Source organism: Lissotriton vulgaris, chromosome 2_1 (genome assembly GCF_964263255.1).
Source record: "Lissotriton vulgaris chromosome 2_1, aLisVul1.2, whole genome shotgun sequence".
NCBI classification, from domain to species: Eukaryota; Metazoa; Chordata; class Amphibia; order Caudata; family Salamandridae; genus Lissotriton; species Lissotriton vulgaris.
Genome location: NC_141687.1, coordinates 1,304,358,976 through 1,304,376,540, shown reverse-complemented (window position 1 = coordinate 1,304,376,540; position 17,565 = coordinate 1,304,358,976).

Below are 17,565 nucleotides of genomic sequence, written 5' to 3'. Positions count from 1 at the left end.
AATTCCTTTTTAAGGAATAAAACCCCTTTTAAAACCTCAAATACCACGGATTCTGTCTCTTATTTTTGACTGAGTTATTCTTATTGAACTTTACCGCATAAATTAAGTATAGGTAATTTAAATTTACCACATAATTGGCGCCCGAATAGGGACCCCTCCCCCACCCCACGCGCCGGAGGTGCGTTGCAGGCCCGGTCCCCTGCCATAGCCGGACGGACAACTACGCGTACCCGCAGGATTTCCTGTATCTCCCTCAGGCCAACGGAGGTGACTGAGGCTGCGATCGACACCCAGACGAGGCGGTGAGGAGTGCGGAGGATCCCGACCAGAGCCTAGCTGAGAGAGCAAAGTCCGAAGTATTCGGAGGCCCACCAGTTCCGAAGTTCCGAAGTGCCTACGTCACGTGTCCAGTCCGGTCCAGTCCAGTGTCGAGTTTCCGAGGCCTTCCGTTCTGTGCTTCCCGGTGAGTACCGTTGCTGGGGACGCATCTAGACGAGTGCATTAATTTGTGCCCGGTCAAGACGGGTTTGGGTACACAGACCCGGTCTGCACTGTTGCAGCGGTGTATCTGTACTGTTTAGCAGTATATCCGGTCTGCACTGTTTAGCGGTGTATCTGTACTGTTTAGCAGTATATCGAGTATGAAGGTAGCTAGTTTTATTCTAATTATTATTGTTCGTTTTCAAAATGTTTTAAATGTGTTTTAATGTTGTGGTATGAGTGATTGTTCGATCTACATTATCGTGTCTACTGTATTAATTGTGTCCAAGCCCAAGTAAGTGTCACGTAGTAAGGTTCAAGATGCCTTTATTCTCCAAACTAAGACAGATAAAAACTAGAAAAGGGATACTAGAGGAAGCTGTTCCCATTCCACCTAGGGACACTCCAGGGTACTTTATGTACCACAAACATGGCCTAGATGCTGTGTTATATCTCGATTTGTGGGTGGATTACACCAAAGATTTAGCAGAGAATCAGAGATGGCCCGCTGCTGGGACATGGGATGCCGATTGCATCATGAGAGTAGAAGAAGCATTATGGAAAAAGAAAGCCAGACAGTCACAGAAAGATGCCATTGAATTATGGCGTAAAGAATCACACAGACGGACAGAGAAAGCACTCAGAAAAGCAGAGAAAAGTAGAGAGGATTCCGACAAGGCCCGAGAAAACGTATTAGTTGAGGAAGGTATACGAGTAAAAGCAGAACAAGTAGACAGACAACGAAACACTCTTATGAATGGTATGTATCCTCTCCTGGCCGAGGGTTTACCTAAGGCCACCCCGGAAGTACCAAAAGATCTGCCACCCCCATTGCTTCCGACTAAATTGCACCACAAGACCGCAAAGGACATTTTTCTTTCTTCCTATTTAGACGATGTAGCCCCCGAATATGTTAATATTCCGCCGCCACGCACACCACCTGCTGACGGCACTCCACCCCGAGATAATCTACCCCCACCTCCGCAACAACATACTCCTCCTCCCGTTCCACATCCTCCGCCGATTCCTCCACCCCTTCCCGCACCCATTCTCCCTACCATGCACCCAACGAATCCTTTTGGAACTGCCACCTTAGGAGGTGCCGCAGGAGGTTTTCAAACACCACCACAAACACATCGATTGACTTATAGGGATTTAGCACAACAACGTACACCTCAAACAGCGAGTTACGATATACTTAAAGAGCCTCTTACAGACTGTAGATATGATCCAGTACCCTGTAAAGACGACAGAATGATGCTATCATCAGTACGTCTACGACGAGTTGCCAACTATTTAATGTTACTACCAGGGATGATTGATCATCTAGACAGAATATATCATTTTGTCCAAACAGGGCAATGTCCTGAAAGTATTGGCGAGGCCATGGCATACCAGAAAGTTGACACTCAAAAAATGATATTACGTTTTTTCATAAACTGCTTGATAAGAAACCAAGATAGGCCTGGTGTAGACCCGGAAGAAATGAAAGCACTCAACAAATGGGGTCAGAATATAGCAGACGGAAAACATGATAAACAGAGTAGTATAGAAAATATGTACCGAAGGATCCGAAAAGCAGTAGAACAAATACATGAAAGAGGCCAGCCTGAAAGAGAAATAGATGCAGACAAAAATGAATCCTCGGAGGAGGAGGAGGAACAACCAGAAACGACAACAGGAACATTGCAATTACCAGCTAGAGAAATGATTGCATATGTAGGTAAGGGAAGACCCTTTAATAATTCAATGCGTCCGGTACGTCCAGAAAGTAAGAGACTTTTTCAAGCTGCCATGTCAAACCCGAAGTCACCAGAACACCTATTTCAGGCTACCGATAAAATTCTTCAAGAACGAATGGGGTACCATGTACTCAATTCTATGGATGAACAAGAATTAGCCAGGTCAGCAGTACAATGGGCTGACAGTTCTGATAAATATAGTGATGACGCATTAGCGCAAACGTTTCTGAATCTTTCTCCAGATGAACAGCGTTTAGCTGGTATGTACATGATACAACATCTCCTTATATTGTATAAAAACCAACACTCTGATCCTGGTCCCCTACCTGATGTATTAATAGAACTACTCATGAACAAATGGAGAGGTTTAGGTACCGATTTAATCAAAATAATTCTAGAACATCGGCACAGATATAGTGCCTTCCTGTGTCCACAGTTTGGTCCAGTCCCACCCGTAGACAGAAAAATGTATTACATAGACCGACAGAATCCCTTGCGAGAAGTGCACCCAGTCAGGAATGATGATAATACTCTTAGACGGGTGTTTGTGTACACGCCCATAACTAAAATAGAACTATTGGAAATGAAGAAATTAGTGCCCAGCCATGACAAAGATCCAGCAGGTTTTCACCGTGAAATAAAAGATATGTTGCTCATGGGTGATTATACCTATCCCGATATTATGAAAATCCTAAAAGTATTACTGCCTGCCGGTATTTACGAGAAACTCAAAGAAAAAGAATGGGAGGTGGGAGAGCAAAAGATTGTTTGAGCTGAATTAGAGAACGAAGAAAATACTCGAACCCCAGGCCTAGGCTTTGGGGACAAAACTAAAGCATTACCAGGATTGTTAGTACAAGTATTGCCACGATTGTTAGCAACGAAAAAGGAAGACTGGGGTGCAATCTCAGCCTGCAAACAGAAACCCGATGAAGACACTAGTGATTTTTATTCCCGATTTGAGAAATGTTTTGGTATTAATAGTGGCCTAAAAGCAAGTAAAGAGTCATACCCACATCTTTTTGTAACAGAATTAGTCGAGAATTCCCTGCCCCAGGTTAAGAACAGAGTACTGAAAGTCGAGAGCACATGGCAAGCTAATACCCCTTCACAAATGTTACAAATGTTACAGTACCACCAGAACAGAATTAGAGAAGAACATGAACACGAACAAAGACGTATGAAAGACACGAAAATGAAAATGCTAGTTGCTCAGTCAGTTCCAGCTGACGGTCAGAAAAAGGGTACAACACAGTCCAATAATTCAGCGGCTCCTGTTAAAGGGATATGCAACTATTGTAAACAGCCAGGTCACTATATAAACGATTGCGCAGTTTTGAAACATAATATAGCTACGGGTAAAACTAAAGAAAGACCGCGTCCCCCTCGACAGGACCAGGCCCAACAACAAGTACTCCAGAATATCCAGCCTATGCAAGCTTCACAACAGACAGTACAGACCGTAGCAGTTCCACAGCCACAACCCATTGCCGCAACACAAAACACGACACAACAGATGTACCAGTATGCACAAAATGATTATCCCGATTATCAGCGATACACATGAAACAGCCTAGAGAGGGAAGTTGGCTTGCCTCTTATCGAGGTTCCTGTAGATCAAGAGGGTCCTTATGTACATAGTCAAGTATTAGGGAAAGACAGAACGTTTTTAATTGATACAGGGGCAAGCAGGACAACTATAAGTCACGACGAGGTTCCAGGGGCACCCCTCTCAGGCTCACAAAATGTTTCCCTTGGATTTTCAGGAAAGCCTATTGTTAATGAAGTATCGCAACCACTTCCCCTTGCAGTTGGTCCATTGACACGTACTACAGATTTGTTATTAACGAAATCATGTCCAGAAAACTTGTTAGGTATAAAGACACTGAAAGCTCTAGGAGCTGTTATTTGTTGTTCTCCGGAAGGAGTAAGACTGTTTTTACGTGACTTTAAAGGTCACTATGTGTTGAGAGATATTGATCCCAGATTACAGAACGTCCCTGCACATTTATGGGCACAAGGCCCCACTGATGTAGGTTGTATGCACATTACACCATATCGAGTTACACTCAGACCAGGAGTGGTCTTACCACGAATTCGACAATACAAGTTACCTCCAGATGCTGTAGCGGCTTTACTGAAAATCATTGACGAGCTCATTGCACAAGGAGTGGTTGTAGAAACCGACTCGAATCTATGTAACTCCCCCATCATTCCAATTCTTAAACGTACTGATCCAAATGCACCCCCAGTTTATCGATTAGTTATCGATTTGCGCGAATTAAATAAATGCATTGTACCACAATATCCTGTGGTCCCAGATATCTCATCTCTATTGACTGCCATTGATTCCGAAGCCACGTTCTTTACTGTAATTGACCTGAAGAACGCCTTCTTTAGTGTCCCAATTGATTCGGAAAGCCAATACCTTTTCGGATTCTGTTTAAATGGACGAAGCTTCAAATTTGCACGCGCACCTCAAGGATTCACAGAAAGCCCCAGCATCTATAGCCAAGCACTGAAAAGACAACTAGACAGTATACACATGCCTGACAACACTGCCCTGTTACAGTACGTCGATGATCTGCTGATCACCGCACAAAGCGAACCTGAATGTGAGCAAGCATCACTGACGGTTTTACATTTCCTGGCTGACAAGGGACACAAGGTGTCCCCTTCGAAGCTGCAATTCTGTGTTCAGCAAGTTGTTTACCTTGGGCACTTGCTGTCCAAAGGGGGGAGACAGCTAACACCTGACCGCATTCAGTTAATTGTAAACATGTCACAGCCCAAGACACAAAAGGAGGTACGAGCCTTTATAGGCCTCACTTCTTACTGTAGACAATGGATCCCTCAGTATGCATTTCTAGCAAAGCCACTCATACAGTTGACAACCCAGGAGGCAGCGACATCGACTGCCCTCCCTTGGACTCAGGAACACACACAAGCTTTTGATGACTTAAAGAAAGCCTTATGTCAAGCACCGGTTTTAGCGACACCATGTTACAGCAAGCCTTTTACACTTTTTGTTACAGAACGTGAAGGTACCGCATTGTCAGTACTCACTCAGGATCAAGCAGGTTCACGCAAAACGTGTGTTTATTTTTCTAGTACCTTGGATCCAGTAGCCCAGGCTCTGCCTGCGTGCTTGAAATCAGTAGCAGCAACAGCTCTAGCAATCAGACAAAGTGATTCCATAGTGTTAGGACACCAGTTGACAGTACAAGTTCCACACTCCGTGGAAGTTCTTTTAAACCGAACACAGACCCAGCACCTGACTATAGCACGACTGACAGGTTATGAATTGACATTGTTTCAGCCACACATAGAAATCAGACGTTGCAACACATTGAACCCTGCTACACTTTTGCCATTAAGTGAGACAGACCCATTGGCACATGATTGTATTGAAGTCATTACCATTACGACGAAACCCAGACAAGACTTGACAGACACTCCATTACCAGATCCAGACCTGACACTTTATGTGGATGGTTCATGCATGAGAACAAGTACAGGAGAATTAGTGGCCGCCTATGCAGTCACGACAGAATCTGAAGTCATAGAAACAAGTTGTATTGACACCCTGTCAGCTCAAGCAGCAGAGCTCATCGCTCTGACTCAAGCCTGCATTCAAGCAAAGAACAAGAGAGTTAACATATACACAGATTCACGTTACGCATTCGGAGTCGTACACGACTTCGGTGTCCTGTGGCGAGAGAGAGGTTTCTTGACCTCTCACGGAGCCAAAATTCAACACGGTCCTCTCATTCAAACTCTGTTAGATGCAATACATCTGCCTACAGCAATATCCATCATGAAGTGCAAGGCACATACAAAAGTCACTGATACGATTTCCCAGGGTAACGACCTGGCAGACCGAACAGCTAAGCATACAGCTCAGACTCAGACTCACACAACAGATCTGACAAAGACAATAGTCCAGACACCGACACAGTGCATGACGGTTAAGGATCCCGCCCTAGATGTAATTGACATACAGACACATGCTACACCAGACGAAATAAAGAAATGGATTGAACTAGGAGGGATCCAGACAGATCAAGGATGGATGACGAAGGGAAAATCTACATGGTTTCTCCCTGACTCTATGGTCCAAGTAATCATTAACACAGTACACAGTCCTGCACATCTAGGAGAAAAAGCCATGTTAGACAGTATTCAAAACCTATGGTTCAATAAACATTTACGAGCAGAAGCCAAACAGAAAGTGCGTACTTGCATGATTTGTTGTCAGTTCAATCCAGGTAAAAGCATTACCGTAGAGCAAGGTGGATTTCATCCTCCCGATCACCCTTTTGAAGTCCTCCAGATGGATTATATCCAGATGGAACGTTGTCGAGGATTCAAATATGTCCTCGTAGTTGTATGTGCACTCTCCCGTTGGACAGAAGCATATCCAGTCCCTGATTACACTGCTCCGACCACTGCCAAGCAGCTGGTTCGTGAATTTTTCCCCAGATATGGTTTGCCCCGCATCGTATACTCCGATAACGGTCAGCCATTCTCGTCCGAGCTAATGAAGCAGGTATCTCTCCTGCTCGGCTACCAGTGGAAGTTCCACTGTGTCCGCCATCCCGAGGCAGCAGGCCTCGTGGAACGCCATAATCAGACTCTGAAAATTCGCCTTGCCAAGATTTGTAGAGAGAAAGGAGTCGACTGGATAGTAGCTTTGCCAGTCGCACTCTTTTACATAAGAATGGTCGCGCACTCCAGAACAGGGCTATCCCCGTACGAGGTGGTCTTTGGTAGGCCACCGAATATGTGGGGGACGCCTCTGCCTCGAAAAATAACCGATGTTGACTGTATTATGCTGACCGATTACCTTGCCTCCTTGATGTCTGCACTACAATCATGTCGTTCACAGGTTGCTGCAGCCTTTCCCGACAACACCGAGGTGAAGCCCCATGAAGTGGTTCCAGGAGAATTCGTCTTCATAAGGAATTTCGACCGAAGAAGTCCGCTGGAGCCCCGTTGGCAAGCACCAAGACTAGTACTTTTAACAACAAGGACAGCCGTAAAAGTGGAGGGCCGCAAGGGCTGGCTCCACTCGAGTCATATCAACAAGTTCCATGGACTGCCTCCAGATTTGAACTCTCAGCCCGGCCCTCCTCCACAGACTGACTCAAAACTCCCCCTGGTCGAGAAAACTTCTTCCCAGGAATACAGACTGAAATTGAGGTCTAGCAAGTCAGACAGTTTAATTGTTTAAGTCCTCCCCTAGGTGAATCGGTTAGACGAGTTTCTGACATGTATCCCCTAGACCCCAATAGAGAGAGAGATAGACAGAAACAGCTCAAGAAACGTGAATATTGTAAATCTCTTCGCAGCCACTGCATCGTGACACTATTGATTATGTTTTTTCTAAGTCTTTTGATTATTGCTGCAAGTATACTGTTGCATATGTACTACCCTATTTTTCAGCGTGCACATTCTCCCTTCAATGTCACTGCCGAGCACTCTTTCAGTGAACTGCCCCCGCATGAATTATCTTACCGACTTGCGCTGCGCAACAACACATTCATTAGCATGTTACATCATTCCCATCAGACCAGCAATGCTACCAATTGTTGGATATGTGGCCGACTCCCTCCCTATCAGAAATACAAGGGCGTTCTGCCCCTCTTCCCGTACCCGTTCACACACAATGGTCCCTGTGGCGCATGGTTTAGTTTAATGAACTCTCTAGATTCCAATTCCGTAGTTTACCAGGGCAACTGGGTATGGGGAAATCTGTTTCCCTGACAAGGAGGGTCTACCAAAAAGGACAGGGACTGATCTAGAAAACGAAGTATATGGATTAGGTAACTTTACACTTAACCTCATGATTCTGAATGTTGAATCCGAAACCGAACCAGTCTTGCCCGCTATGTCCGTACTACCAGTCAAAGGTGAATTATGTGTCAGAAAGAATGGTTCAGTACACCTGGGTCATAGTAAATGTACTACTGTGATCGAATTCAGTGATAAGGGCAAGTCTACATTTAAAGCTTCACGTCATTCCTACTTCGTTTGTGGTCATACCGCATATATACGCTTACCTCTAGATTGGGATGGCACCTGTTACATTGCATTCCTTCTGCCACCTGTTTTCCTAGCCCCTCCTGATTATCATAGAAACACTCATCTAGTACACAATAGACCACAGAGAGATCTCCCGATTGTCGACTACACTGAAACGGCATGGGAACAATATACAGACTTCAATAAAGGTTTCCTTCCCTACTTAGGTGCTGTCTTTAATAGTAAACTGATACGTAAATTAACCAGAACCCTCGAAGCAGTAGTGAATGAAACTACTTCCACCCTAGGTAACTTAACAGAGGAGCAGTCTGCTATGCGGATTGTTGTTCTTCAAAATCGTCTCGTCCTTGACGTCATCCTGGCCGATAGGGGCGGAGCCTGTAGGGTCATCGGGTCGAGCTGCTGTGCTTTCATTCCAGAAAACGCGCCATCAGTATATAGAGCCATCACCCGTCTTCATAAGATTGCAAGTCTGATACACCAGAATCCAGGCACCTGGACTTGGTCTGGTTGGTTCTGGACCACGTTGTCAGCCTGGGGATGGAAAGTCCTATCCTTCCTAGGTATTGCCCTTCTCATAGTATTCAGTTGCTGTTTATGTCTGCAATGTGGGCCAGCGATTTGCGGCTTGTGCGCCACATCATGTATTCCTCATTCAAGTCCTCATTCAAAACGCCGTAAGAAGAAAGAAGAGCAAATGATGTTACATGAACAGATTGATAGATTAATGAGGATTGATATATCATGAAGGGTCCGTAGGGGACAAGGAGGGAATGAGGTAATATGAAATTTTATGGTCAGTTGTGTCCCCTATCGTAGACCCCACCGGATCCATGTACGTGCTTCAAGTACATGTATGTTCCCTCCACTTCCAGCTATGAAGACGCAAATACATTTGCGTCCAACGTTAACATGTCCTCTTTCAGATCCACCATGAATGGGTCTGATATTCCGTTCCTAAGTGTGCCTTGCCAACGGCTTTATATGGTGCACTTTCATGTTTTCTAGCTCTGGCGAGTTAGGCCCTGATTTCTGCCATCGAGCCTTTTTTCTGCCTCCTGTCTCTGAAAGCCGCAGTCTGCTGCTTCCTGACCCTTGACTTACTCCCTGCGCGGCGAGCGGTGCCTGGCTCGGCCTGCCTTGCCTGCCAAGACTGTATTCAGCCTTCAAGTTATCTGCTCCGCTCCTCGAAAATACATTCCTGTCTAGTAGTTTAGGAAAACATCCTTCCCAGCTGCAGAGCAAAGGGCCCGGCCTCACTGTCTCCGTGCAAGTAATTCATAGCTTCCGTTACCATGGTAGGCCCATGGCCCCTCGCATCTCATGTAGACACGTAGTCGCATATGCACGCACTAGCAGTCAGTATAGAATAGCCTCTGCCCGAGAGACCTTTCCTTCTAGATAATACAGTTCCTCAAACACAAGATATTAGATATGATTTGGGATTAGGTTGTTCTGACACCCCAGACTTCTGTCTCCTCATGTAGGGCTAAATGTCAAGTCCCCTTCACCCTCCAGTTCCACGTCAATCACACGTCATGCTGCTGCGCGCGCTTCTCTGCCACATATTTCTGCTGACACTGCAGGATTCTCCTATGGATCCACCCACTTGTAATACGTTTCATGTGATGTTGTCTAGCACACACCTCTGTATACGCCCTCATGCACGCCTTCTGTTACGTACATATGTCCTTATCTCGTTTCTCTCAGCTGTTACGCCTCCTGCATATGTCTTTATTGTAATGCATATACTATATATATGATATCCTGTCAATAAAGTATTGTCTATCCCTTCCTGAACCTTCGTGGTGATGGAACATGATTGCCTGGTTCGAACCAATTCCTTTTTAAGGAATAAAACCCCTTTTAAAACCTCAAAAACCACGGATTCTGTCTCTTATTTTTGACTGAGTTATTCTTATTGAACTTTACCGCATAAATTAAGTATAGGTAATTTAAATTTACCACACGTATAGGCCAGGACACCAGAGGGAGCAAACTGCACGCTACAAATAATGGTGGGGTAGGCCCAGTGGTGCTCAGGTCCATGAATCAGGGCCAGCAGCCCTACGACTTCCAGGCAGGGATTTTAGGCCGTATGGCCTTCAACAAGGCCGATTGTGTGAAGGTGAAGAGCCTTTGGCAGGGGCGGGGGCCCACAGTTGTGATAAAGCAACGGCGCGGATCGGGGAAAATTACTACAGACTAGGCCAAAATGCCACCCCGTCCATGCCGGCTTGTGTTCACCAGAGGGCCACAGCAACGGCCCCAGCCACTCACCTCGGGTAGCGTTGTGGGTCCCACCGGTTGGTCCCAGATTAGCACAGCAGTCCACAGGCTGCAGCGGTGATGGCCAGATATGTGTGGAGAGGAGGAAAGACCCAGTGGGGCACCATAGCCCTGGCCCAGGCTTGCCCACTGTTAGAATTTAAATGTATTACTGCCATATTACATGCATTTTACCTGATTTTATGTTAGCATTGATGTAGCTATTCCATAATATATTCTTGCTGTATGCATACGCAACTGACAGATGTTATGTTAGTTAGGTTGACATCTGTGCCACTGTTTTACCTCTCAAAGACGCCATTTTGTATTATAATCAAAATTGTTACTTGATCATTTACGAGAACTGGTTCTTGGTAAGTTTTGTTTCTCAAATGCTGAATCTTGCTCATTAACGCATGCCTTTTCTGTTACATAGAGGCCTTCTCCCACCTGTCTAGTCGGTAGGATAAGCCAGATGACCTTGGGCAGTAGATAACTTGTGCCAGGCTGTGGAATCCAAACTTATGTTCTGTACCCCCACTGTATCACGACAGCTACCAGTGATTTTCCATGGTAGGCAGGTGTTTGTGGGCTCCGCAACATACATAATGTCACTTTATGTTTATGCTTGTTAAAGTCAGTCCCTCATCAGCCATCATGGAAGGCTGGTCAGATTTGACTCCGCTACAGTGTACTTTGTGAATAAACTAGTTTGCTTGTATTCTCTACTGCATCATCGACTCTTCATTCTTGGAAGGCTACAGGAGGTCGAGAGTGACCCTCTCCTTCAGTTGTCGCCCGAACAGGGGCACCACTAGGTGGCCCATCCCGCCCGTATTGGGCTGTGGGGTCGGGTTGCGTATGGTCGGGTGGGCAGATTGGGGATCCCCATATGATAGAGCTTAGATCGGTTGGCTCCTTGTCTAGTGGTCGTATCGGCTGGGGTCCTAAAAAGGCGAAACCCTTGGATCTGACCGTTTGATCCAAAGAGTCGGCAGTGGAGATTATTCTTGTGTGACCTGTGTGCACCAGGTGAGTTCATCTAGATTTTTGGTAAGAGCGGCGCCGTCTTGATTAACATGGTGGGTCTTTGGACCCTTTGTAGTGTAGTTCCTATATTCCCAATAGGCTCTCCGCATTGGAATAATATATCCTATAGATTTGACGTAGGACTTATGTCGACTAGGTCTCTATCGAACATACTAAACTTAATAGTGAGTGCCAGCTAGCTCAGAGGTCACTAGAATCTTTCTCGAATTCACAAGAAGGGATTAGTTTCTGACAACCGCATAAACATGACAACTTTGTTTCCCCAAGAATAAAACTGATCTTCAGAGTCGTGGAAACAATAGATAGATATTTTAGTCAGTCAATCGTGCATGCTTCTTTTCATCAGCGGTGCAGAGAAATAGAAAGACTGGTGTTTTCAATAAAAGGGTTTATTGAACAGTCTTCTTTCTCAAGCAAGTAAAGTGAATTGCTACAATCGTAATACTGGTTGCAAAGTATAATGCGTACAGTAAGAAGAGTATTATTAAATAATACTGTAAAAGCATTGTATGGTTCCTAGACCATAGATAAATACATACATAAATAACAAAGGCTAAAATGTACTCAACTGATACTTCTAAAATACGCCTACCCCAATATACCTAACCTAAGTCTAGTACGAGGGAAGAAGTAAGTGAGCTGTAGAATAGGTTTAGTTAGTTCTTTGCCAAGAATCTAACCAAGATTTCTCTTAGGGTGTAATCAGCTCCGTACCTTGGTTTTAGAATGAAGGAGGTCTGGTATCTCTCTCTCGGGACTCGATTTCCCAACACCCCACAAGGGGAGCTTGGAAACACTGGAGCTGGATTCTCAGCGAGAGAAAGTCAGCCTCTCTGTCAGCGCGTCAGCTGAAGGGTCGGCTTCCTTCGGCACTTGCTGTATCGAGCTGCGTCGGGCAAGTAGATAGTCGAGCTGCTTCGAACCACCGTGTGTTTACAAGTGTAGGCATATTTATACCTTGAAGGTGCCTGGTTTGATGTAAAGTGAGACATAATAACGTCATCAAAGAACCCCAAGGGAATGGTAGTTCATTAATAACTCCATGATTTCTAGGACAAATCAATATTCAAGCAAGGGGAAGTCCCTGACTGCTGAAGCCGATTGTCTAAGAAATCGTTGTGACGTTTTGGTACGGGTGAAAGTATCCATGCCTGTATTTGAACTGCATGGGCTATGTCTAAATATGGGTATGATTTCTATGCCTATATTAGGGCAATTTGAATTGTACCTATATAAGGGCATATCGGGAAATTTCACTCGGATCCTAAAACGCCATACAACACCTTGTGATATGGAGCTTTTTTTAACGTTCTGCAAGGCCACTTGCTGAATTTAGCTTATTCTTGAAAAGGCCTGGGGCTATAGCCTATCTTGTCTTGGTCTAGTCTGAGGACTGACTTGTCTTGGCGCAGTCTGAGGACTGCTTTTGAGAGCGCTTTTGTTTGTGTGGGTTTTGATTGTGTGTGTGTGTGTGTGTGTTGATTGAGTGGATAGTGAATGTGTCTGATGCTAGAGTGCCTTGTTGGAGGAAAGTGGGGTGCTTGGGGTGTCGCTGTTGCTCTGCTGAGCATCAGCTGGAAGAAAGGCAACCTGCACCTCCAGAAGGCACTCTGAGTTTTGAGATGTATGTGAAGCACAGTATTGGCCCTATTATGTTTCATACACAAGAATAAGTGGGACAATACTGAGCTTCATTGGCCATTGGATGGTACCTTTGATGAACAAAATTGGAATTATTTATAGGACAAATTATTCGTAAGAAGTGGTAGGCAGTCGATCTTTGATACTTTGCAGGTATGGCAGAAGGAAGCTAACCAGAGGCGTATACGAGCCGAGAAGGAGTCTAGGAAGAAGGCAATGCAATCAGTGGTACAGAAAGCTGTATCTTATGATAGAGAACAAACCAAAACGGGTATTGAGTGTGCACATAGGTTTTGATTACAATGTAAAAAGTCTTATGTTGTTCGAGAGGATGAGGATTATTTTGTTAAAGATCTGCTGGAAACTCATCCCCCATCTCCCTATGCCCCGCAGAGAATATATCCTGCTGTTCCGTCATCTCCGTCCCCTGTTGCTCTTCCACCTTCCTCTGGTATTTCTGCAAACTCAACAGCTTCGGCTCCAGCCCTATTTGTCTCCCCTCTGGTTTCGCAACCTGCGAGTGTAGTGACTGCAGGCACCCCCGCAGCGTCTGCTGTTTCCACTCATGTTTCCCCTCCTTCCCTTGCACCTACCACACAGCCATTGCTGACACTGTCACTTGCGTCTGTATCTCTTGTGTCTTCCCCAGACATTTCATCTGCAGTGTTGTGTAGTGTTGAGACACCGGTGTGAGGGTCGGATGGAGGGAATTGGGCATCAGCACGGGAGCAAATGGAGTGGGTATTGATTAGATCTGATGTGGGTGAAGAGGAGTAAGGGATGGGTACAAATCAGGCAGCACAATGGTCTCGGAGTCCTATTTATAGTGTGGAGGATATAGGGGGTGTGATGAAAGATTTTGATCCATTTGTTCAACAGCATGCCCTTCAGCATATGTCGGCTACATTAATTGGTTTGTAGGAACAGTGTATTGGAGGTACAGCTCCTCAAATTATTTATGACATTCGAGATCATGTATATTCAGCTGGTATGGCCCTTGCAAAAGTGCTTAGTAATATTGGGAAGCTACTCGGTTATCGAGAAAGATTACATCACCGTACTCCAACTAGTGTCTCCCACTTTCCGATGAGGAAGGTGCATCCTATTGTTCATCCTGAGATCCCCGAGCAGCGTAACTAGAGAGGAGATGTGGTTCAACAATGGGTTCATTTTCAGGAACAGTGGGTCTATACCCCGTGGAAGCGACGTGAGGTGCTAGCTCTTAAGAGTCAGTTACCGGTTTCTAGGAAAAGCCCTACGGCATATTATGAAGAGTTAACAGAGACTGCCTCCTCGCCAGTTCTGACCCTACCAGATATTGAGATGTTTTTCGTGTTGTTGGTGACGGTGGATATATGGAGACAGCTGCATACACAGGATCACAGGGTGGAATTGAGTGGCACATAGGATGAGATTAAGGCATGGGATAAGGAACGAAAGCCCTAGGGCTGAGATTCTGGCTTTGCCAAGTCGTATCATCACTTACATGCATTCCCTTATCCCACCCAGATGAGTAGATTTGGATAAGCTGACGGCATGTTGTCAAAAGAAAGAGGAGAGTGTGTCTCAATGTTTCACTCGGTTTGAAGGGGTGTTCTTGGATTTCAGTGGGCAGGATTGGTTAGTTGAAGATGGTGTTCATTTGTTTGTTAACAGGTTTGTCACAACTTTGCTTCTGGAGATTGCGTCTTGGTTGCAAGCTTCCGAGAGCACTTCGACTACTTCCTCCCCTTCGGTGATATTGAGTATGGCTCAGTGCTATGAGCATCAAGAAAATGAGGAAAACGATAAGGTGGAAAAGAAGAGTAAGGATTTGAAAATGAGGGTATTGTTGCAGGAGGTTGCAAGAGGGTCCGGAAGGGAACGAGGCACTGGTCGGGCTCAGTGGTCGCGGGTGCCGGTAGAGGTGGTGCACCCTTAGGGCCAAATCATTGTGCGTACTGCAAAAAGGAGGGACATTGGTGAAGCAAGTGTCCAGATTTGTTACAAAAAATTGCTGTACTTAGAGGGCCGGGTTCGAGTGGAAGAGGCCATGGTGAGTTTGATCGGATTCGTGATGAGGTTCACGCAGGTGCATCCTCGGGAAGTCGTTCTGATCAAAACTAATTTGATGACAACCGGGGAAGGCAGTACTATCATGATGATTATGATATAAATGAAGATGCAGGGATGTCCTATGGTTAGGATAGCCAGGGACAGGGAAAGGAACCAGTCCAAATTCCTGTATATCAGCGTGGTCCTTAAGTCACAGCAGATTTGCATGGTTCAGCACAGAAATTTTTAGTGGATACAGGTGCAATGAATAGCTCTGTTTCTCTTACGCTGGTCCCGGGGGCAGCCCTTTCTGGCCGTAATAATGTTGTGGTAGGTTTTTCAGGCGTAACTGTTGTGAGCTCCATTTCAAACCTCTTGCTTTGACTGTTGGTCCTTTTACTCTGGACTCCCCATTTTTGTTGACAGTGAATTATGGGGACAATTTATTAGGATTAGATTTGTTGAAAAAGCTACATGCTACCATTTATTGTTCCCCGGATGGTGTTTACATGACTCTTGGACCTAATGTGGTTATGGTAAAACAGTGTTTGGCAAAGGATGCGCCACTTCCTGTTGATTTTAAGGATGTGCCATCCTCATTGTGGGCCACGGGGATACGGATGCGGGGTTGTTGCAGATACCACCAGTTTCTATTAAGGTCAAGAAAAACACTGTGCTCCCTCGTATTCCCCAGTACAAAATATCACAAGCTGGGGAACAGGCTTTGATGCAGATTATACAGGACCTGATCAAATCAGGGGTGGTTGAGGAGACAGTAGTGAATGTATACAATAGCCCCATTCTCCCTATTCTTAAGAAGGCACCTTTGAATTCCCCTGATGCACATCCTGAGGTCTATCGCTTTGTGATTGATCTGTGGGAGATTAATAAAATAGTAGTCCCTAAGTTACCGGTGGTTCCAGACATTAATGTTCACATGACGATGATTCCTTTCACATTCTTTTCTGTGATTGATTTGAGAAATGCTTTCTTTAGCATTCCTATTCATCCAGACAGTAGGTATCTTTTGGATTTGCTCTGGCTGGTAGGAGCTTCCAATTCTGTCAAGCTCCTCAGGGGTATACTGAAAGTCACAGTATTTATAGTCAGGCTTTGAAAAGTCAATTACACTCTCTTTCTCTCTTCCTGCAGGTAATGTATTATTGCAGTATGTGGATGATATTTCGATAGTCTCCGATACCAACGAGGGTTGTCAGGATGCTACGGTTACATTATTAAAGCATTTGGCAAACAAAGGACATGTTATGTTATTTATTTTATAACGCGCGCAGCTACTCCAAATAGTGTCCCGGCGCGAACCAAGAGGGGTCAAAAGACTAACACCAGACAAAATAATACATTTGTTGTTGTTTCTTAAAGGCCATAGGGTATTGGGTATTGCAAAGCGTAAAAGGAAGGGCATTGCACGCCTGAGCAGCTTTAATATAAAGTGTCCCTTTCCAAATTCCAATATCGTCAACAGCAGGTCACCTATTTAGGTGACCTTTTGTCGAAGGAGGGTCGGAGGCTGACACCTGAACAAGTTGATGCCATTGTTAAGATGCCTGTCCCTGTGACTCAGAGGGATGTGCGTGCTTTCATAGGCATCACCTCGTATTGTCAACATTGGATACCCACTTATTCTTTATTAGTACAGACACTGCTTTGCATTACAACTAAAGATGCGCATGAACCCTCACCATGGGCGCATGAATGTCAGCATGCTTTTGAACATGCTTGTACTATTACAACCTTTATTAGTGATTGTAACCCTACATGCTGATCTTGTATATTTCTGCACTTTAAACTTTTATTTGTATCACTGTATACCATGTAAAGCGCTCTGATACCCTGGCGGATCAAGTTCGCGCTCTCTGAAACACAAAATAAATAAATAAATAAAAGTTGCGCTTTGCTCTTCACCTGGGCTTGGTACGCCTGATTATAAGAAGCCTTCTTGTTGTATGTACACGAAGCGGCTGGATGTGCACTTTCTGTGTTAACACAAGCCTTTGGAAGTAAGCAGAGGCTGTGTGCTTACTTTTCTGCTACACTTGACCCTGTCGCCAGAGCCCTCCTGAGTTGTGTAAGAGCTGCGGCTGCTGTAGCTGTCTCTATTTGACAATTGTCAGGGCTCGTTCTCAATCCTGATCTCACAGTAATGGTACCCCATGCTGTGGATGTACTTTTGAATAAGACAAAGACGCAGCACCTTACCAGTGCTCATCTGACCTGCTATGAATTAACTCTATTTGCACTTCATATTACTATCAAAATATGTGCCATTCTGAACCCCGTCACGTCA